Genomic DNA, 22,937 nt, shown 5'->3' with positions numbered 1-22,937 from the left:
GGTTCCAGGGGTACACGGGCAGCAGTGGTCTGGTCAGTGGAAGTCTAGTGGAAGGAGTGACCGCAGACAGGCTTCCAAGGCCTAACATAACAAACTTGGGCTGGCTGTAGGCACTTTTAAATTGGTTCCAGGGGTACACGGGCAGCAGTGGTCTGGTCAGTGGAAGTCTAGTGGAAGGAGTGACCGCAGACAGGCTTCCAAGGCCTAACATAACAAACTTGGGCTGGCTGTAGGCACTTTTAAATTGGTTCCAGGGGTACACGGGCAGCAGTGGTCTGGTCAGTGGAAGTCTAGTGGAAGGAGTGACCGCAGACAGGCTTCCAAGGCCTAACATAACAAACTTGGGCTGGCTGTAGGCACTTTTAAATTGGTTCCAGGGGTACACGGGCAGCAGTGGTCTGGTCAGTGGAAGTCTAGTGGAAGGAGTGACCGCAGACAGGCTTCGAAGGCCTAACATAACAAAATTGGGCTGGCTGTAGGCACTTTAAATTGGTTCCAGGGGTACATGGGCAGCAGTGTATGGTCAGTGGAAGTCTAGTGGAAGGAGTGACGGCAGACAGTCTTCGAAGGCCTAACATAACAAAATTGGGCTGACTGTAGGCACTTTTAAATTGGTTCCAGGGTAACACGGCCAGCAGTGGCCTGGTCAGTGTAGTAGTTGTAGAAAGAAGGGACCGCAGACAGGCTTCGAAGGCCTAACATAACAAAAATGTCAAAACAATGGTATTGTCAGTGCCAGGCATTGAAGGATGTCAGCGGCTAGACTACACATTGGTGAAGCTGTGAGAGATAATTTTGCTAGTGGTAGAGCACTGTTTGAGCTGGGGGGGGGAACTGTCTTGTGGCCGGCGGTACAGGCACAGGGCCCCTCATATTACAACGGTGTGTCTGACGTTGGGTGCGCACCACCACCGCCAGAGACACTTTATTGTACTATGAGGGACCCAGTGGCAGTGCCGTCGACCAAAAGCGGCCACACCCACCTCTTCAGACAAACAGCACTCTCAAGGGTCCAAGCGCAAAGTGGCGATAGCACGGCCCCGTGTGGGGAGTTTGGCCATTTCGTGAGGTGGAAACATGTCGTATGCTGGACAATCAGGTGAAGAAAATTACGAGATTGGAAAAGTCATTCAGAATAGTCCACAGGCAAGACCTTTTCATAGGAAAGCTAGGTGTCAGCCGGGCAGGGTGGGGCAAAAGATTTTGAAATCCAGTTGTGGTTCATTTTAATGAAGGTTAGATCATCTACATTTTGGGTAGCCAGACGAGTCCTTTTTTCTGTTAGTATTGAACCTGCAGCACTGAATACTCTTTCTGATAGGACACTAGCTGCCGGGCAAGCAAGCTCCTGCAATGCATATTCTGCCAATTCTGGCCAGGTGTCTAATTTGGATGCCCAGTAATCAAATGGGAATGACGGTTGAGGGAGAACGTCGATAAGGGATGAAAAATAGTTTGTAACCATACTGGACAAATGTTGTCTCCTGTCACTTTGAATTGATGCTGCAGTACCTGTCCTGTCTGCGGTCATAGAAAAATCACTCCACAACCTGGTCAGAAAACCCCTCTGTCCAACGCCACTTCTGATTTCTGCCCCTCTAACACCTCTGGTCTGCTGGCCCCTGGAGCTCGTGTGAGAACGATCACGGGCGCTGTGTGCAGGGAATGCCAGAAGCAAACGGTCAACAAGAGTTGATTGTTTTGTTGCTAATATTAGTTCCAAGTTCTCATGTGGCATAATATTTTGCAATTTGCCTTTATAGCGAGGATCAAGGAGGCAGGCCAACCAGTAATCGTCATCGTTCATCATTTTTGTAATGCGTGTGTCCCTTTTGAGGATACGCAAGGCATAATCCGCCATGTGGGCCAAAGTTCCCGTTGTCAAATCTGCGGTTGTGCTTGGTTGAGGGGCAGTTGCAGGCAAATCTACGTCACTTGTGTCCCTCAAAAAACCAGAACCCGGCCTTGCCACGCCACCAATTTCCCGTGCCCCCGGGAAAGCTTCCTCATTAAAAATATACTCATCCCCATCATCCTCCTCATCCTCCACCTCCTCTTCGCCCGGTACCTCGTCATGTACACTGCCCTGACCAGACAATCGCTGACTGTCATCAAGGCTTTCCTCTTCCTCTGGTGCAGACGCCTGATCCTTTATGTGCGTCAAACTTTGCATCAGCAGACGCATTAGGGGGATGCTCATGCTTATTATGGCGTTGTCTGCACTAACCAGCCGTGTGCATTCCTCAAAACACTGAAGGACTTGACACATGTCTTGAATCTTCGACCACTGCACACCTGACAACTCCATGTCTGCCATCCTACTGCCTGCCCGTGTATGTGTATCCTCCCACAAAAACATAACAGCCCGCCTCTGTTCGCACAGTCTCTGAAGCATGTGCAGTGTTGAGTTCCACCTTGTTGCAACGTCTATGATTAGGCGATGCTGGGGAAGGTTCAAAGAACGCTGATAGGTCTGCATACGGCTGGAGTGTACAGGCGAACGGCGGATATGTGCGCAAAGTCCACGCACTTTGAGGAGCAGGTCGGATAACCCCGGATAACTTTTCAGGAAGCACTGCACCACCAGGTTTAAGGTGTGAGCCAGGCAAGGAATGTGTTTCAGTTGGGAAAGGGAGATGGCAGCCATGAAATTCCTTCCGTTATCACTCACTACCTTGCCTGCCTCAAGATCTACAGTGCCCAGCCACGACTGCGTTTCTTGCTGCAAGAACTCGGACAGAACTTCCGCGGTGTGTCTATTGTCGCCCAAACACTTCATAGCCAATACAGCCTGCTGACGTATGCCAGTAGCTGCCCCATAATGGGAGACCTGGTGTGCAACAGTGGCAGGTGCGGATGGAGTGTTTGTGCGACTGCGGTCTGTGGACGAGCTCTTGCTTCTGCAGGAGGACGAGGAGGAGGAGGAGGAGGGGGTGCGAACGGCTACAGACAACTGTTTACTAGACCGTGGGCTAGGCAGAACTGTCCCAAACTTGCTGTCCCCTGTGGACCCTGAATCCACCACATTTACCCAGTGTGCCGTGATGGACACGTAACGTCCCTGGCCATGCCTACTGGTCCATGCATCTGTTGTCAGGTGCACCTTTGTGCTCACAGATTGCCTGAGTGCATGGACGATGCGCTCTTTAACATGCTGGTGGAGGGCTGGGATGGCTTTTCTGGAAAAAAAGTGTCGACTGGGTAGCTCGTAGCGTGGTACAGCGTAGTCCATCAGGTCTTTGAAAGCTTCGCTTTCAACTAACCGGTAGGGCATCATCTCTAACGAGATTAGTCTAGCTATGTGGGCGTTCAAACCCTGTGTACGCGGATGCGAGGCTAAGTATTTCCTTTTTCTAACCATAGTCTCATGTAGGGTGAGCTGGACTGGAGAGCTGGAGATCGTGGAACTAGCGGGGGTGCCGGTGGACATGGCAGACTGAGAGACGGTGGGAGATGGTATTGTTGCCGCCGGTGCCCTAGATGCAGTGTTTCCTACTACGAAACTGGTGATTCCCTGACCCTGACTGCTTTGGCCTGGCAAAGATACCTGCACAGATACAGCAGGTGGTGCGCTAAATGGTGGTCCTACACTGCCGGAAGGGATGTTGCGTTGATGACTAGCTTCATTGGCCGAGGGTGCAACAACCTTAAGGGACGTTTGGTAGTTAGTCCAAGCTTTCAAATGCATGGTGGTTAAATGTCTATGCATGCAACTAGTATTGAGACTTTTCAGATTCTGACCTCTGCTTAAGGAAGTAGAACATTTTTGACAGATGACTTTGCGCTGATCAATTGGATGTTGTTTAAAAAAATGCCAGACTGCACTCTTTCTAGCATCGGATACCTTTTCAGGCATTGCAGACTGAGCTTTAACCGGATGGCCACGCTGTCCTCCACCAGGTTTTGGCTTTGCCACGCGTTTTGGGCAAGATACGGGCCCGGCAGATGGAACCTGTGGCGATGTTGATGCCTGCTGCGGCCCCTCCTCCTCCTCTGCTTCAGAACTGCTGCCGCCTGCACCCTGTTCCCCCAATGGCTGCCAATCGGGGTCAAGAACTGGGTCATCTAATAACTCTTCTTGTACCTCCTGCGCAACTTCGTCTGTGTCACCGTGTCGTTCGGTGGTATAGCGTTCGTGATGGGGCAACATAGTCTCATCAGGGTCTGATTCTTGATCAGCACCCTGCGAGGGCAATGTTGTGGTCTGAGTCAAAGGACCAGCATAGTAGTCTGGCTGTGGCTGTGCGTCAGTGCACTCCATGTCAGATTCAATTTGTAATGGGCATGGACTGTTAACTGCTTCACTTTCTAAGCCAGGGACGGTATGTGTAAAGAGCTCCATGGAGTAACCCGTTGTGTCGCCTGCTGCATTCTTCTCTGTTGTTGTTTTTGCTGAAGAGGACAAGGAAGTGACTTGTCCCTGACCGTGAACATCCACTAACGACGCGCTGCTTTTACTTTTACCAGTTTCACGAGATGAGGCAAAAGAGCTAGAGGCTGAGTCAGCAAGATAAGCCAAAACTTGCTCTTGCTGCTCCGGCTTTAAAAGCGGTTTTCCTAATCCCAGAAAAGGGAGCGTTCGAGGCCTTGTGTAGCCGGACGACGAACCTGGCTCCACAGCTCCAGACTTAGGTGCAATATTTTTTCCCCCACGACCACCTGATGCTCCACCACTACCACTACCCTCATTACCAGCTGACAATGAACGCCCCCGGCCACGACCTCTTCCACTAGACTTCCTCATTGTTTTAAAAACGTAACCAAACTAACGTTATTTGTTGCAGTCACACAACTTACACGGTGAGCTATAACTTCAGTATGATTTAGCTACCCCTTTACAGGTTGGTGAGACCACAGCGAAAATCAGGCCCAATGTTACACACTCTTTTTTTGGTGGCTGCAAATTAGAGAGATGCCCCACACGCAGGACTGTCACTGAAGCACAAATGTTAATATTAATGTCACACTATTATTTTTTTTTTATTTTTATTTTTTTCAGGAACACTTTAGAAACCCCCCCAAAAAAAAAAAATAGATTTTTGCAGGGAGAATTTAGAAAACAAATGTAACAAACTATATGCTTTCTATGGGCCACTGAGTGAGAGATGACGCACACAGGAATCAGGAGTGGCACACAAGCCCAGAGGCCAATATTTTTCTACCAATGATTGATGGAGTTATTTTCTCTGGTAGATTTTGGAACCCAAATCAAGGAAAAAAAATGTAGGCTTTCTATGGACCACAATTGGAGAGAGAGAGAGAGAGAGATGGCACACCCAGGAGTCAAGACTGGCACACAAGCAGAAAGGCCAATATTAATCTCCCACTGTTTTTTTTTTTTTTGTTTTTTTTTTTTTTTTTTTTTTCAGGGAGACTTTAGAAAAAAAAATAATAAAAAAAATATGATTTTATCAGGAAGAATTTAGAAACCAAATAAAATAAAATGATTTTTTCAGGGAGAATTTATAAAACAAATAAAAACAAAAATAGGCGTTCTATGGCCCACTGACTGAGAGATAACGCACACAGGAGTCAGGAGTGGCACACAAACCCAGAGGCCAATATTTTTCTACCAATGATTGATGTAGTTATTTTCTCTGGTAGATTTTAGAACCCAAATCAAGGAAAAAAAATATAGGCTTTCTATGGACCACAATTGGAGAGAGAGAGAGAGAGAGAGAGAGAGAGAGAGAGAGAGAGAGAGAGATGGCACACCCAGGAGTCAAGACTGGCACACAAGCAGAAAGGCCAATATTAATCTCCCACTGTTTTTTTTGGTTGTTTTTTTTTTTTTTTTTTTCAGGGAGACTTTAGAAAAAAAAATAATAAAAAAAATATGATTTTATCAGGAAGAATTTAGAAACCAAATAAAATAAAATGATTTTTTCAGGGAGAATTTATAAAACAAATAAAACCAAAAATAGGCGTTCTATGGCCCACTGACTGAGAGATGACGCACCCAGGAGTCAAGACTGGCACACAAGCAGAAAGGCCAATATTAATCTCCCACTGTTTTTTTTGGTTGTTTTTTTTTTTTTTTTTTCAGGGAGACTTTAGAAAAAAAAATAATAAAAAAAATATGATTTTATCAGGAAGAATTTAGAAACCAAATAAAATAAAATGATTTTTTCAGGGAGAATTTATAAAACAAATAAAACCAAAAATAGGCGTTCTATGGCCCACTGACTGAGAGATGACGCACCCAGGAGTCAAGACTGGCACACAAGCAGAAAGGCCAATATTAATCTCCCACTGTTTTTTTTTTTTTTTTTCAGGGAGACTTTAGAAAAAAAAATAATAAAAAAAATATGATTTTATCAGGAAGAATTTAGAAACCAAATAAAATAAAATGATTTTTTCAGGGAGAATTTAGAAAACAAATAAAACCAAAAATAGGCGTTCTATGGCCCACTGACTGAGAGATGACGCACACAGGAGTCAGGAGTGGCACACAAACCCAGAGGCCAATATTTTTCTACCAATGATTGATGTAGTTATTTTCTCTGGTAGATTTTAGAACCCAAATCAAGGAAAAAAAATATAGGCTTTCTATGGACCACAATTGGAGAGAGAGAGAGAGAGAGAGAGAGAGAGAGAGAGATGGCACACCCAGGAGTCAAGACTGGCACACAAGCAGAAAGGCCAATATTAATCTCCCACTGTTTTTTTGGTTGTTTTTTTTTTTTTTTTTTCAGGGAGACTTTAGAAATAAAAATAATAAAAAAAATATGATTTTATCAGGAAGAATTTAGAAACCAAATAAAATAAAATGATTTTTTCAGGGAGAATTTAGAAAACAAATAAAACCAAAAATATGCGTTCTATGGCCCACTGACTGAGAGAGAGAGAGAGATGGAACGCTTAGTACTGGCACACAAGCCCAAAGGGCAATATTAATCTCCCTTTTTTTTTCCAGGGAGAATTTCTGAAACCCAAAAAAAAAATAAAATAGGCTTTCTATGGCCCACTATTTGTGAGAGAGATGGGACGCTCAGGACTGGCACAGATGGCACGCTCAGGACTGGCACAGAAGCCCAGAGGCCAATATTAATCTCCCTTTTTTTCTGGGAGAATTTATAAAACCAAAAAAATATTTAAATAGGCTTTCTATGGCCCACTATTTGTGAGAGAGATGGCACGCTCAGGACTGGCACAGATGGCACGCTCACAACTGGCACACAAGCCCAGAGGCCAATATTAATCTCCCTTTTTTCAGGGAGAATTTCTAAAACCCAAAAAAAAAATAAAATAGGCTTTCTATGGCCCACTATTTGTGAGAGAGATGGGACGCTCAGGACTGGCACAGATGGCACGCTCAGGACTGGCACAGAAGCCCAGAGGCCAATATTAATCTCCCTTTTTTTCTGGGAGAATTTATAAAACCAAAAAAATATTTAAATAGGCTTTCTATGGCCCACTATTTGTGAGAGAGATGGCACGCTCAGGACTGGCACAGATGGCACGCTCACAACTGGCACACAAGCCCAGAGGCCAATATTAATCTCCCTTTTTTCAGGGAAAATTGATAAAACAAAAAAAAAAATTAAATAGGCTTTCTATGGCCCACTATTTGTGAGAGAGATGGCACGCTCAGGGCTGGCTGGCACAGATGGCACGCTCAGGACTGGCACACAAGCCCAGAGGCCAATATTAATCTCCCTTTTTTTCTGGGAGAATTTATAAAACCAAAAAAATATTTAAATAGGCTTTCTATGGCCCACTATTTGTGAGAGAGATGGCACGCTCAGGACTGGCACAGATGGCACGCTCACAACTGGCACACAAGCCCAGAGGCCAATATTAATCTCCCTTTTTTCAGGGAAAATTGATAAAACAAAAAAAAAAATTAAATAGGCTTTCTATGGCCCACTATTTGTGAGAGAGATGGCACGCTCAGGGCTGGCTGGCACAGATGGCACGCTCAGGACTGGCACACAAGCCCAGAGGCCAATATTAATCTCCCTTTTTTTCTGGGAGAATTTATAAAACCAAAAAAATATTTAAATAGGCTTTCTATGGCCCACTATTTGTGAGAGAGATGGCACGCTCAGGACTGGCACAGATGGCACGCTCACAACTGGCACACAAGCCCAGAGGCCAATATTAATCTCCCTTTTTTCAGGGAAAATTTATAAAACAAAAAAAAAAATTAAATAGGCTTTCTATGGCCCACTATTTGTGAGAGAGATGGCACGCTCAGGGCTGGCACAGATGGCACGCTCAGGACTGGCACACAAGCCCAGAGGCCAATATTAATCTCCCTTTTTTTCAGGGAGAATTTATAAAACCAAAAAAAAAAATAAATAGGCTTTCTATGGCCCACTATTTGTGAGAGAGATGGCACACTCAGGACTGGCACACAAGCCCAAAGGCCAATATTAATCTCCCACTGTATTTTTATCAGGGAGAATTTATACACCCCACAAAAAAAAATACAGAAAAATGAAAAGGCTTTCTATGGCCCACTATGTGAGAGAGATGGCACACACAGGGATGGCACTCTAGCAGAAATGCCAAATTGCCAATCTTAATCTCCCACCAAAAAAAAAAAAAAAAAAAAAACAGGGAATGTCCTACAATTACTATCTCCCTGCCTGCAGTAATCTCAGCCAGGTATGGCAGGCAGCTACTATCTCCCTGCCTGCAGTAATCTCAGCCAGGTATGGCAGGCAGCAATAAGGAGTGGACTGATGCACAAATGAAATAAAAAGTGTGGACAAACAAAAAAGATAGCTGTGCAGAAAGGAAGGAACAAGAGGATTTGTGCTTTGAAAAAAGCAGTTGGTTTGCACAGCGGCGTACACACAGCAATGCAGCTATCAGGGAGCCTTCTAGGGCAGCCCAATGAGCTACAGCGCTGAGGGGAAAAAAAAAAAAAAAAAAAATTCCACTGTCCCTGCACACCGAGGGTGGTGTTGGACAGTGCAAATCGCTGCAGCACAAGCGGTTTTGTGGTTAATGGACCCTGCCTAACGCTATCCCTGCTTCTGACAAAGCGGCAGCAACCTCTCCCTAAGCTCAGATCAGCAGCAGTAAGATGGCGGTCGGCGGGAACGCCTCTTTATAGCCCCTGTGACGTCGCAGACAGCAAGCCAATCACTGCAATGCCCTTCTCTAAGATGGTGGGGACCAGGACCTATGTCATCACGCTGCCCACACTCTGCGTTTACCTTCATTGGCTGAGAAATGGCGCTTTTCGCGTCATTGAAACGCGACTTTGGCGCGAAAGTCGCGTACCGCATGGCCGACCCCGCACAGGGGTCGGATCGGGTTTCATGAAACCCCGACTTAGCCAAAAGTCGGCGACTTTTGAAAATGTTCGACCCGTTTCGCTCAACCCTAGTATTGAGCACTGACTCACGAAACCCCTACAGGACTTACTGTCACCAGCAAATTTCTCTGGTAGCGGGAGGCGAGATAGCGTCGGTACAGGAGCGGCAGTGGACAAGGTAGCTGCAGCCACACTTGCAGCCTGAACAGCGACAGCAGTAACATCCACAGCTGAGGTTGAACGCTCTAGAGCCGCCAACCTTCCCTCCAGCTGCTGGATGTACCGCTGTAAACGCTGATCGTCCGTCATTACTAGCCAGACCTTGGTGCTAGTATTATGTTATGGACTGGCGGAACGCACCAAGTATAGATGATATGAAACCTGGTGCGTTCGCAGTCCGAGGCCCACCGTGCAGGTAAAACCCCTGCTGCTAGTAAGACGGACTATATGGCGGTACTATAAGTATACGCACATGGGTTAACTTCACCCTGCGTAAAGGAAGCGATCCTGTTGCGTCACAGGACCGCGGTACCGCACATAGAGCGCGAGCAAGAAGTCAGCGAACACAACCCCAACTCAGGATTGAAGTCCGATTAGACCACTTGCTGGCACAACACCGCAACTGGGTGTGTAAGGAAACTATAAATAGAATATAAGGCACGAGAGTGCGTGCGGTGCCGCACTGACGGACGCCACTAACCACCCAGGCTTGGGTAAGGAAAGCGCAGAGGAAGCGCACGGCGCCGTACTGGCGGACACAGCAACTAGACGCTGTGATGTGTGTAACGTGCAGATGGCTAGTCGGACGCTAGATAGCTACCATCATCCGTGAGCAGTCAACAACACTAGGGAGGAATACTTAGGAGCTTTCATCCATCGACATACATCCATCTACACACACACATTATCAAGACAATACTAGCGCATGGCCGTGCGGTCATGCGCAGTTTATATAGTTGCAGCACAGGAAGCTGCTACAGAAGTTTTGCCCTTTCAGGACCTGCCAGGAGGACCAATGGGATGTGCTGCAGTACCTGAGCATGTGACCCTCGATCTCCAACGGGAGATCTTGCCCTGGGCATGCTCAGTGTATGCAAATAAGGACTTAGTCCCAGAGAAGCTCGCTCGCCGCAGATCAGTGCAGGGTACAACAGGAGAGCCAGAAAAGGCAGCAGTAACCCTTTGCACAGAATCAGTCCCAGCGAGACGCTGGGAGCGACGCCTCCACTGAGCAGACCCCGCTGCGGCCGATGCCGAATGGGAGACCGCAGCAGACACGGATCGAGATTCCCCCTGTGCAGCAGAGGAAACTCGACTCCTAACATTCTGCAGCTGTGATCTGAGATATAAAGTTTACCTCTGGTCACTGGCATGGGCTGATGGGAGTACTGCCCCATCAGCCTACACTTGGTGCCACTAATAACAGCGAAAGCGGGAGCAGCTGATGGGTGTATTCATCAACCCACACCTTTGCTCTAAATAAATAATTAGGAAAATAACCAGCCAGGCAAAACTCACAGCTGGGGGCTGCAATCCTCAGCTGTTAACTTTAGCAAACTTGTGAATAGAGGGGTCCCCACGATGTTTTAGAATTATATAAATAATTAAAAAAAGCGGCACAGGATCCCACCCATTTTTGACAACTAGTCTTTTAAAGCAGATAGCTGGTATTCTCAGGCTGGTAAGGGGCCATGGATATTTTCCCCTGCAGCCTAAAAACAGCAGCTTGCATCTGCCCAGAAAAGGCACATCTTTTAGATGCCTGTCTCTTCCCACTTGCCCTCGAGCAGTGGCAAGTGGGTTAATATTTTTGGGTTGATGTCACCTTTGTATTGTATGGTGACATCAAGCCCACGGATTAATAATGGAGAGGTGTCTATAAGACACCTCTCCATTACTAATCCTATAATTATTTTATAAATAAGCACACAGCAAGAATAAAGTATCTTATTTGAAATATACACAAAGCACACTTTTTTATTTTTTTATTTAAAATAACAAACACAGTTATACACAGTTATACTCACCGAATGCCCATTCCATTGAATCCCTCATCTCCTGTTCCTGTAAAAAACAAACAAATAAAACAATATTATCCCTCATCTGTCTGACATTCTGTCCCATGCCATAATCAATGTCTGGGGATTACTAGTGTTCAATGGTACCAAGATGCGACCATTCAGGCTGAGAACCACTGGTGAATGAGTGTCTGCGAGTGCAGCATTAGTGAGCAGCGGTGACCTCATTGAGGTTACCACAGGTCACTTAGCCTGAGTTCCCAGCCAGGCCAATGAACTGCAGTGACCTCCATCCATTGAGATCACCACTAACACAGTGAGAAAAAGTCTCATGGTGCAGAGGCGAACTCACCGCAGTTTACCCTCAGATGTGGATTACAGCATGGGACAGAATGACAGACAGGTGAGGAATATTGTTGCTGTTTATATTTGTTTTATTACAGGAGACAAGGGATTCAATGGAATGAGCATTAGGTGAGTATAATTGTGTTTGTTATTTTTAAATAAAAAAAGTTTTGTTTTTATTTCAAATAAAATACTATATTCTTACTGTGTGTTTATTTACAATGTAACTATAGGATTAGTAATAGATAAGCATCTTATAGACTAACCCGTGGGCTTGATGTCATCAGGCAATACAAAGGTGATATCAACTCCACAAATATGAACCCCACTTGCCACCGCTACAGAGCAAGTGGGAAAAGCCAAGCAATGCGCCAGAATTGGTGCACCTAATAGTTGTGCCTTTTCTGGGTGGCGGCAGGCTGTTATTTTTAGGCTGGGGGAAATATCCATGGCCCCGTTATGAGAGAGAATACCAGCCCCAAGCTGTCTGCTTTAGCATGGCTGGTTGTCAAAAATGGGGGTGACCCACACACCGTTTTTTTAAATTATTTATTTGAATCATTTAAAAAAAAAAAACAGCATGGGGACCTCTCTATTCTTGATAAACAGCCTTACTAACGCTGACAGCTGAGGATTGCAGTCCCCAGCTGTCAGTTTTGCCTGGCTGGTTATCAAAAATATGGACAAACCCACTCAGTTTTTTATTATTTATTTAGAGTGCAGGAGCCGGCTGATGAATATTCCCATCACCTGCCATCTGCTTACTAACGGCAGCAGGCGTAGGCTGATAGAAGCAGTAGTCCCAGCAGCTGACGCCAGTAACTTGAGGTAAAATTTACCTCTGATCACAGCTGCTGGCTCAAGCTGTCATCTGACAGCCTGGGAACCACGGTTGTCTGACCAGCAATAATGATTTTACAGCCGTTCAGAAGCAGTGCTTGCAGCTCTGGCATGCACATGACAGCAGGACAAACACTTTGTGTTTGGGGGGCAGAACTCGGACAGTAACATGGACTTCCTGGTAAAGTGTGTTTTTGGTGTCCAAGCCTGAACAGTAGTTGTTCGGTACGGAAGCTGAACTTTACTGTTTGGGTTCGCCCATCTCAAGACTTAAGTAATTTTCATGGATCAATGCATTTCAAACCTTCTCCTATCCTTTCGTAATGTTAAACACGGAAAGGACTTCAGCTATACACTGATGTCATCCTTATGCTGTAAGTGTTTTACACAGACCCGTAGTCTAGTATTGGTACTTTTCATCACTGATGCAAAAAAAAAACCTACATGTGTTTTGCGCTTACACACAGACATGTGAAAGGCACAATAGATTATAATAGATACATGTTGCATGAAAAAATGGATACAACACATACATGAAACATGGACATCTAAATGAGACTCCTCAGTCAGCAGCTTACCTCTGGAAAGAACAAAAGGATCGGTCACTAAAATTCAGAGAGTCGAGGAGGCTCTATATAGATTGGACTCCTTGCTGATCCCACAGATATTATCAGGTTTGTCTGACTTTATCTTAAAATGTAATGGGGGCTTTAGTGTTTGAACCCAGATTGAAACATTTATTGTTAACCATTATTTTATGTAACACCAGCATATTCTTCAGAATTGTACAAAGATAACAAGATGGCTACCCATTCATTTTGTTAAGTAGCAGTAAAGAAAGGTAAATAGTGTAGCATGCCATGGCATGAAATGAGCACTCATTTGGGACTTGCTTCATTTCTGTTATTTGGAGGATTGAAGGAAACTTTTGGGCTCATAGGAAACTCATTCAGACATAGGGAAAACTAAAGACAAACTCCAAGGTGGATTTTGCCTTTGGTTGAATCTGAATCAATAATCCTGACACTTAGAGACCTAGCTACAGAGCTGCAGCCTTATGTGAAGCAGACAACAAATGGCGTGGTGATGAAGCACCACTTTAGAGATTTTTTTAAATCTCAGTGCTGGAGTGGTGCAACTCATCTAATTTGCTAGACCCTAGTATTGAATTTACCAGCTGATGTCTTCAGCTATTCCTGGCATCGGACTGATCCCAAGTTGCCATATTGTGACCAGAACTTCTGACTAGCCAGAAATCAGTAGAAACAGTCACAAGTAGGGTTGAGCGAAACGGGTCGAACATTTTCAAAAGTCGCCGACTTTTGGCTAAGTCGGGGTTTCATGAAACCCGATCCGACCCCTGTGCGGGGTCGGCCATGCGGTACGCGACTTTCGCGCCAAAGTCGCGTTTCAATGACGCGAAAAGCGCTATTTCTCAGCCAATGAAGGTAAACGCAGAGTGTGGGCAGCGTGATGACATAGGTCCTGGTCCCCACCATCTTAGAGAAGGGCATTGCAGTGATTGGCTTGCTGTCTGCGACGTCACAGGGGCTATAAAGAGGCGTTCCCGCCGACCGCCATCTTACTGCTGCTGATCTGAGCTTAGGGAGAGGTTGCTGCCGCTTTGTCAGAAGCAGGGATAGCGTTAGGCAGGGTCCATTAACCACAAAACCGCTTGTGCTGCAGCGATTTGCACTGTCCAACACCACCCTCGGTGTGCAGGGACAGTGGAATTTTTTTTTTTTTTTTTTTTTCCCCTCAGCGCTGTAGCTCATTGGGCTGCCCTAGAAGGCTCCCTGATAGCTGCATTGCTGTGTGTACGCCGCTGTGCAAACCAACTGCTTTTTTCAAAGCACAAATCCTCTTGTTCCTTCCTTTCTGCACAGCTATCTTTTTTGTTTGTCCACACTTTTTATTTCATTTGTGCATCAGTCCACTCCTTATTGCTGCCTGCCATACCTGGCTGAGATTACTGCAGGCAGGGAGATAGTAGCTGCCTGCCATACCTGGCTGAGATTACTGCAGGCAGGGAGATAGTAATTGTAGGACATTCCCTGTTTTTTTTTTTTTTTTTTTTTTGGTGGGAGATTAAGATTGGCAATTTGGCATTTCTGCTAGAGTGCCATCCCTGTGTGTGCCATCTCTCTCACATAGTGGGCCATAGAAAGCCTTTTCATTTTTCTGTATTTTTTTTTGTGGGGTGTATAAATTCTCCCTGATAAAAATACAGTGGGAGATTAATATTGGCCTTTGGGCTTGTGTGCCAGTCCTGAGTGTGCCATCTCTCTCACAAATAGTGGGCCATAGAAAGCCTATTTATTTTTTTTTTTGGTTTTATAAATTCTCCCTGAAAAAAAGGGAGATTAATATTGGCCTCTGGGCTTGTGTGCCAGTCCTGAGCGTGCCATCTGTGCCAGCCCTGAGCGTGCCATCTCTCTCACAAATAGTGGGCCATAGAAAGCCTATTTAATTTTTTTTTTTGTTTTATAAATTTTCCCTGAAAAAAGGGAGATTAATATTGGCCTCTGGGCTTGTGTGCCAGTTGTGAGCGTGCCATCTGTGCCAGTCCTGAGCGTGCCATCTCTCTCACAAATAGTGGGCCATAGAAAGCCTATTTAAATATTTTTTTGGTTTTATAAATTCTCCCAGAAAAAAAGGGAGATTAATATTGGCCTCTGGGCTTGTGTGCCAGTCCTGAGCGTGCCATCTGTGCCAGCCAGCCCTGAGCGTGCCATCTCTCTCACAAATAGTGGGCCATAGAAAGCCTATTTAATTTTTTTTTTTGTTTTATCAATTTTCCCTGAAAAAAGGGAGATTAATATTGGCCTCTGGGCTTGTGTGCCAGTTGTGAGCGTGCCATCTGTGCCAGTCCTGAGCGTGCCATCTCTCTCACAAATAGTGGGCCATAGAAAGCCTATTTAAATATTTTTTTGGTTTTATAAATTCTCCCAGAAAAAAAGGGAGATTAATATTGGCCTCTGGGCTTGTGTGCCAGTCCTGAGCGTGCCATCTGTGCCAGCCAGCCCTGAGCGTGCCATCTCTCTCACAAATAGTGGGCCATAGAAAGCCTATTTAATTTTTTTTTTTGTTTTATCAATTTTCCCTGAAAAAAGGGAGATTAATATTGGCCTCTGGGCTTGTGTGCCAGTTGTGAGCGTGCCATCTGTGCCAGTCCTGAGCGTGCCATCTCTCTCACAAATAGTGGGCCATAGAAAGCCTATTTAAATATTTTTTTGGTTTTATAAATTCTCCCAGAAAAAAAGGGAGATTAATATTGGCCTCTGGGCTTCTGTGCCAGTCCTGAGCGTGCCATCTGTGCCAGTCCTGAGCGTCCCATCTCTCTCACAAATAGTGGGCCATAGAAAGCCTATTTTATTTTTTTTTTGGGTTTTAGAAATTCTCCCTGAAAAAAGGGAGATTAATATTGGCCTCTGGGCTTGTGTGCCAGTTGTGAGCGTGCCATCTGTGCCAGTCCTGAGCGTGCCATCTCTCTCACAAATAGTGGGCCATAGAAAGCCTATTTAAATATTTTTTTGGTTTTATAAATTCTCCCAGAAAAAAAGGGAGATTAATATTGGCCTCTGGGCTTCTGTGCCAGTCCTGAGCGTGCCATCTGTGCCAGTCCTGAGCGTCCCATCTCTCTCACAAATAGTGGGCCATAGAAAGCCTATTTTATTTTTTTTTTGGGTTTCAGAAATTCTCCCTGGAAAAAAAAAGGGAGATTAATATTGCCCTTTGGGCTTGTGTGCCAGTACTAAGCGTTCCATCTCTCTCTCTCTCTCAGTCAGTGGGCCATAGAACGCATATTTTTGGTTTTATTTGTTTTCTAAATTCTCCCTGAAAAAATCATTTTATTTTATTTGGTTTCTAAATTCTTCCTGATAAAATCATATTTTTTTTATTATTTTTATTTCTAAAGTCTCCCTGAAAAAAAAAAAAAAAAAACAACCAAAAAAACAGTGGGAGATTAATATTGGCCTTTCTGCTTGTGTGCCAGTCTTGACTCCTGGGTGTGCCATCTCTCTCTCTCTCTCTCTCTCTCTCTCTCTCTCTCCAATTGTGGTCCATAGAAAGCCTATATTTTTTTTCCTTGATTTGGGTTCTAAAATCTACCAGAGAAAATAACTACATCAATCATTGGTAGAAAAATATTGGCCTCTGGGTTTGTGTGCCACTCCTGACTCCTGTGTGCGTCATCTCTCAGTCAGTGGGCCATAGAACGCCTATTTTTGGTTTTATTTGTTTTCTAAATTCTCCCTGAAAAAATCATTTTATTTTATTTGGTTTCTAAATTCTTCCTGATAAAATCATATTTTTTTTATTATTTTTTTTTCTAAAGTCTCCCTGAAAAAAAAAAAAAAAAACAGTGGGAGATTAATATTGGCCTTTCTGCTTGTGTGCCAGTCTTGACTCCTGGGTGCGTCATCTCTCAGTCAGTGGGCCATAGAACGCCTATTTTTGGTTTTATTTGTTTTATAAATTCTCCCTGAAAAAATCATTTTATTTTATTTGGTTTCTAAATTCTTCCTGATAAAATCATATTTTTTTTATTATTTTTTTTTCTAAAGTCTCCCTGAAAAAAAAAAAAAAAAAACAACCAAAAAAAACAGTGGGAGATTAATATTGGCCTTTCTGCTTGTGTGCCAGTCTTGACTCCTGGGTGCGTCATCTCTCAGTCAGTGGGCCATAGAACGCCTATTTTTGGTTTTATTTGTTTTATAAATTCTCCCTGAAAAAATCATTTTATTTTATTTGGTTTCTAAATTCTTCCTGATAAAATCATATTTTTTTTATTATTTTTTTTTCTAAAGTCTCCCTGAAAAAAAAAAAAAAAAAAACAACCAAAAAAAACAGTGGGAGATTAATATTGGCCTTTCTGCTTGTGTGCCAGTCTTGACTCCTGGGTGTGCCATCTCTCTCTCTCTCTCTCTCTCTCTCTCTCTCTCTCTCTCTCTCTCTCTCTCTCCAATTGTGGTCCATAGAAAGCCTATATTTTTTTTCCTTGATTTGGGTTCTAAAATCTACCAGAGAAAATAACTACATCAATCATTGGTAGAAAAATATTGGCCTCTGGGTTTGTGTGCCACTCCTGACTCCTGTGTGCGTCATCTCTCAGTCAGTGGGCCATAGAACGCCTATTTTTGTTTTTATTTGTTTTATAAATTCTCCCTGAAAAAATCATTTTATTTTATTTGGTTTCTAAATTCTTCCTGATAAAATCATATTTTTTTTATTATTTTTTTTTCTAAAGTCTCCCTGAAAAAAAAAAAAAAAAAAAAAAAACAGTGGGAGATTAATATTGGCCTTTCTGCTTGTGTGCCAGTCTTGACTCCTGGGTGTGCCATCTCTCTCTCTCTCTCTCTCCAATTGTGGTCCATAGAAAGCCTACATTTTTTTTCCTTGATTTGGGTTCCAAAATCTACCAGAGAAAATAACTCCATCAATCATTGGTAGAAAAATATTGGCCTCTGGGCTTGTGTGCCACTCCTGATTCCTGTGTGCGTCATCTCTCACTCAGTGGCCCATAGAAAGCATATAGTTTGTTACATTTGTTTTCTAAATTCTCCCTGCAAAAATCTATTTTTTTTTTTTTGGGGGGTTTCTAAAGTGTTCCTGAAAAAAATAAAAATAAAAAAAAAATAATAGTGTGACATTAATATTAACATTTGTGCTTCAGTGACAGTCCTGCGTGTGGGGCATCTCTCTAATTTGCAGCCACCAAAAAAAGAGTGTGTAACATTGGGCCTGATTTTCGCTGTGGTCTCACCAACCTGTAAAGGGGTAGCTAAATCATACTGAAGTTATAGCTCACCGTGTAAGTTGTGTGACTGCAACAAATAACGTTAGTTTGGTTACGTTTTTAAAACAATGAGGAAGTCTAGTGGAAGAGGTCGTGGCCGGGGGCGTTCATTGTCAGCTGGTAATGAGGGTAGTGGTAGTGGTGGAGCATCAGGTGGTCGTGGGGGAAAAAATATTGCACCTAAGTCTGGAGCTGTGGAGCCAGGTTCGTCGTCCGGCTACACAAGGCCTCGAACGCTCCCTTTTCTGGGATTAGGAAAACCGCTTTTAAAGCCGGAGCAGCAAGAGCAAGTTTTGGCTTATCTTGCTGACTCAGCCTCTAGCTCTTTTGCCTCATCTCGTGAAACTGGTAAAAGTAAAAGCAGCGCGTCGTTAGTGGATGTTCACGGTCAGGGACAAGTCACTTCCTTGTCCTCTTCAGCAAAAACAACAACAGAGAAGAATGCAGCAGGCGACACAACGGGTTACTCCATGGAGCTCTTTACACATACCGTCCCTGGCTTAGAAAGTGAAGCAGTTAACAGTCCATGCCCATTACAAATTGAATCTGACATGGAGTGCACTGATGCACAGCCACAGCCAGACTACTATGCTGGTCCTTTGACTCAGACCACAACATTGCCCTCGCAGGGTGCTGATCAAGAATCAGACCCTGATGAGACTATGTTGCCCCATCACGAACGCTATACCACCGAACGACACGGTGACACAGACGAAGTTGCGCAGGAGGTACAAGAAGAGTTATTAGATGACCCAGTTCTTGACCCCGATTGGCAGCCATTGGGGGAACAGGGTGCAGGCGGCAGCAGTTCTGAAGCAGAGGAGGAGGAGGGGCCGCAGCAGGCATCAACATCGCCACAGGTTCCATCTGCCGGGCCCGTATCTTGCCCAAAACGCGTGGCAAAGCCAAAACCTGGTGGAGGACAGCGTGGCCATCCGGTTAAAGCTCAGTCTGCAATGCCTGAAAAGGTATCCGATGCTAGAAAGAGTGCAGTCTGGCATTTTTTTAAACAACATCCAATTGATCAGCGCAAAGTCATCTGTCAAAAATGTTCTACTTCCTTAAGCAGAGGTCAGAATCTGAAAAGTCTCAATACTAGTTGCATGCATAGACATTTAACCACCATGCATTTGAAAGCTTGGACTAACTACCAAACGTCCCTTAAGGTTGTTGCACCCTCGGCCAATGAAGCTAGTCATCAACGCAACATCCCTTCCGGCAGTGTAGGACCACCATTTAGCGCACCACCTGCTGTATCTGTGCAGGTATCTTTGCCAGGCCAAAGCAGTCAGGGTCAGGGAATCACCAGTTTCGTAGTAGGAAACACTGCATCTAGGGCACCGGCGGCAACAATACCATCTCCCACCGTCTCTCAGTCTGCCATGTCCACCGGCACCCCCGCTAGTTCCACGATCTCCAGCTCTCCAGTCCAGCTCACCCTACATGAGACTATGGTTAGAAAAAGGAAATACTTAGCCTCGCATCCGCGTACACAGGGTTTGAACGCCCACATAGCTAGACTAATCTCGTTAGAGATGATGCCCTACCGGTTAGTTGAAAGCGAAGCTTTCAAAGACCTGATGGACTACGCTGTACCACGCTACGAGCTACCCAGTCGACACTTTTTTTCCAGAAAAGCCATCCCAGCCCTCCACCAGCATGTTAAAGAGCGCATCGTCCATGCACTCAGGCAATCTGTGAGCACAAAGGTGCACCTGACAACAGATGCATGGACCAGTAGGCATGGCCAGGGACGTTACGTGTCCATCACGGCACACTGGGTAAATGTGGTGGATTCAGGGTCCACAGGGGACAGCAAGTTTGGGACAGTTCTGCCTAGCCCACGGTCTAGTAAACAGTTGTCTGTAGCCGTTCGCACCCCCTCCTCCTCCTCCTCCTCGTCCTCCTGCAGAAGCAAGAGCTCGTCCACAGACCGCAGTCGCACAAACACTCCATCCGCACCTGCCACTGTTGCACACCAGGTCTCCCATTATGGGGCAGCTACTGGCATACGTCAGCAGGCTGTATTGGCTATGAAGTGTTTGGGCGACAATAGACACACCGCGGAAGTTCTGTCCGAGTTCTTGCAGCAAGAAACGCAGTCGTGGCTGGGCACTGTAGATCTTGAGGCAGGCAAGGTAGTGAGTGATAACGGAAGGAATTTCATGGCTGCCATCTCCCTTTCCCAACTGAAACACATTCCTTGCCTGGCTCACACCTTAAACCTGGTGGTGCAGTGCTTCCTGAAAAGTTATCCGGGGTTATCCGACCTGCTCCTCAAAGTGCGTGGACTTTGCGCACATATCCGCCGTTCGCCTGTACACTCCAGCCGTATGCAGACCTATCAGCGTTCTTTGAACCTTCCCCAGCATCGCCTAATCATAGACGTTGCAACAAGGTGGAACTCAACACTGCACATGCTTCAGAGACTGTGCGAACAGAGGCGGGCTGTTATGTTTTTGTGGGAGGATACACATACACGGGCAGGCAGTAGGATGGCAGACATGGAGTTGTCAGGTGTGCAGTGGTCGAAGATTCAAGACATGTGTCAAGTCCTTCAGTGTTTTGAGGAATGCACACGGCTGGTTAGTGCAGACAACGCCATAATAAGCATGAGCATCCCCCTAATGCGTCTGCTGATGCAAAGTTTGACGCACATAAAGGATCAGGCGTCTGCACCAGAGGAAGAGGAAAGCCTTGATGACAGTCAGCGATTGTCTGGTCAGGGCAGTGTACATGACGAGGTACCGGGCGAAGAGGAGGTGGAGGATGAGGAGGATGATGGGGATGAGTATATTTTTAATGAGGAAGCTTTCCCGGGGGCACGGGAAATTGGTGGCGTGGCAAGGCCGGGTTCTGGTTTTTTGAGGGACACAAGTGACGTAGATTTGCCTGCAACTGCCCCTCAACCAAGCACAACCGCAGATTTGACAACGGGAACTTTGGCCCACATGGCGGATTATGCCTTGCGTATCCTCAAAAGGGACACACGCATTACAAAAATGATGAACGATGACGATTACTGGTTGGCCTGCCTCCTTGATCCTCGCTATAAAGGCAAATTGCAAAATATTATGCCACATGAGAACTTGGAACTAATATTAGCAACAAAACAATCAACTCTTGTTGACCGTTTGCTTCTGGCATTCCCTGCACACAGCGCCCGTGATCGTTCTCACACGAGCTCCAGGGGCCAGCAGACCAGAGGTGTTAGAGGGGCAGAAATCAGAAGTGGCGTTGGACAGAGGGGTTTTCTGACCAGGTTGTGGAGTGATTTTTCTATGACCGCAGACAGGACAGGTACTGCAGCATCAATTCAAAGTGACAGGAGACAACATTTGTCCAGTATGGTTACAAACTATTTTTCATCCCTTATCGACGTTCTCCCTCAACCGTCATTCCCATTTGATTACTGGGCATCCAAATTAGACACCTGGCCAGAATTGGCAGAATATGCATTGCAGGAGCTTGCTTGCCCGGCAGCTAGTGTCCTATCAGAAAGAGTATTCAGTGCTGCAGGTTCAATACTAACAGAAAAAAGGACTCGTCTGGCTACCCAAAATGTAGATGATCTAACCTTCATTAAAATGAACCACAACTGGATTTCAAAATCTTTTGCCCCACCCTGCCCGGCTGACACCTAGCTTTCCTATGAAAAGGTCTTGCCTGTGGACTATTCTGAATGACTTTTCCAATCTCGTAATTTTCTTCACCTGATTGTCCAGCATACGACATGTTTCCACCTCACGAAATGGCCAAACTCCCCACACGGGGCCGTGCTATCGCCACTTTGCGCTTGGACCCTTGAGAGTGCTGTTTGTCTGAAGAGGTGGGTGTGGCCGCTTTTGGTCGACGGCACTGCCACTGGGTCCCTCATAGTACAATAAAGTGTCTCTGGCGGTGGTGGTGCGCACCCAACGTCAGACACACCGTTGTAATATGAGGGGCCCTGTGCCTGTACCGCCGGCCACAAGACAGTTCCCCCCCCCAGCTCAAACAGTGCTCTACCACTAGCAAAATTGTCTCTCACAGCTTCACCAATGTGTAGTCTAGCCGCTGACATCCTTCAATGCCTGGCACTGACAATACCATTGTTTTGACATTTTTGTTATGTTAGGCCTTCGAAGCCTGTCTGCGGTCCCTTCTTTCTACAACTACTACACTGACCAGGCCACTGCTGGCCGTGTTACCCTGGAACCAATTTAAAAGTGCCTACAGTCAGCCCAATTTTGTTATGTTAGGCCTTCGAAGACTGTCTGCCGTCACTCCTTCCACTAGACTTCCACTGACCATACACTGCTGCCCATGTACCCCTGGAACCAATTTAAAGTGCCTACAGCCAGCCCAATTTTGTTATGTTAGGCCTTCGAAGCCTGTCTGCGGTCACTCCTTCCACTAGACTTCCACTGACCAGACCACTGCTGCCCGTGTACCCCTGGAACCAATTTAAAAGTGCCTACAGCCAGCCCAAGTTTGTTATGTTAGGCCTTGGAAGCCTGTCTGCGGTCACTCCTTCCACTAGACTTCCACTGACCAGACCACTGCTGCCCGTGTACCCCTGGAACCAATTTAAAAGTGCCTACAGCCAGCCCAAGTTTGTTATGTTAGGCCTTGGAAGCCTGTCTGCGGTCACTCCTTCCACTAGACTTCCACTGACCAGACC

This window comes from Ranitomeya imitator, chromosome 1 (genome assembly GCF_032444005.1).
Source record: "Ranitomeya imitator isolate aRanImi1 chromosome 1, aRanImi1.pri, whole genome shotgun sequence".
Lineage (NCBI taxonomy): Eukaryota > Metazoa > Chordata > Amphibia > Anura > Dendrobatidae > Ranitomeya > Ranitomeya imitator.
Note: the sequence above shows the minus strand (reverse complement) of the source record.